Consider the following 1,138-nt stretch of genomic DNA (forward strand, 5'->3'; position numbering starts at 1 on the left):
CATTATGGGCTGTGGGCTGCCCTGGAAGTGTGACTGAGGTGATGGGGGCTGGCTTTGGCTGAGAGCAATTTTCAGAGAGGGAAGTAGGTAAGAGCATCAGTGGCCAACAGTTCCAGGGATGGAGGAACGAATGCTTCTGTTCAGACAGAGGAAGGGGAACACACCATACTATCTGCTACTTTACGCAGAAGACCAGTCTCACCACATTTACTTATCCACGTCTTCGATGGCCTCAACTCCCTGCTACCGCAAATGATGTTGTAACAAATATTCCCACGCACCAGGTGGGTCCAAGAGAGCGACCCTGGGGATCGTCACAGTAGAATTCCTGGGGCCTGCGTAATGATGCTGGTTGCTCTCCGGAGTGGCCGTCTCTGCTTGTCTTCCTGCCAGCGGTGCACAAGCGTTTCTGGGCACGGACAACTTTTGACGCTATCCAGCTCTCTAATTTTTGCCTAGCTGATGGGTCTGCGATGTTTGATTTTGGTTTAAATCTATATTTCTATCATTGTTAATAGGTTTCAGAATATCTTTATATGCTTTTTAGTCTCTTGAGTTTCCTCTTTTATGAATTGTCTATTCATATTCTTTGTCTGTTGTTCTACTGGATTATGAAAAAAATACTTCCGACCGTTTTTGAGCTGATAAACAAACCTCCTGTATAGATTTTAATAACGATAGAGAGTTTAAGCAACCCTCTCTGTAGTGTAGATTCCTATTCAGAATATTTTAAGTGTTAACTAGCCATTGTCACCATTTTCTCCTCTCTTCTCTCTTCCCTTCTCTCTCTTTTCTGTCTCTGTCTCTCTGTCTCTGTCTCTTTGTCTCTCTCTCACACACACACAGTGTTGTTTATTATAAACTATTTTTTGAAGAAATTATTACTGTGATTATATAACAATTGTCTTAACTGAGGATTTCTTCGAAGTGGCTGATATTTAAAAAACTCTCACTGCTTTCTTTGTGCCTACCATTAAGCTTTTTACATCTAAATCCTCAAAAACTTGCGATATTTTCTACTCGTTTGGGGATAGATCTCCTATCTTATAGTCAATGGAATCTATAAAGGAGCTGAAGAAGGTAGAAAGGCTGGTTTTCTCACTTTTCCCTCCCTCTCTCCTCTTTTTTCCCCCTTCCT

This window comes from Pteropus vampyrus, unplaced genomic scaffold (assembly GCF_000151845.1).
Source record: "Pteropus vampyrus isolate Shadow unplaced genomic scaffold, Pvam_2.0 Scaffold35, whole genome shotgun sequence".
Lineage (NCBI taxonomy): Eukaryota > Metazoa > Chordata > Mammalia > Chiroptera > Pteropodidae > Pteropus > Pteropus vampyrus.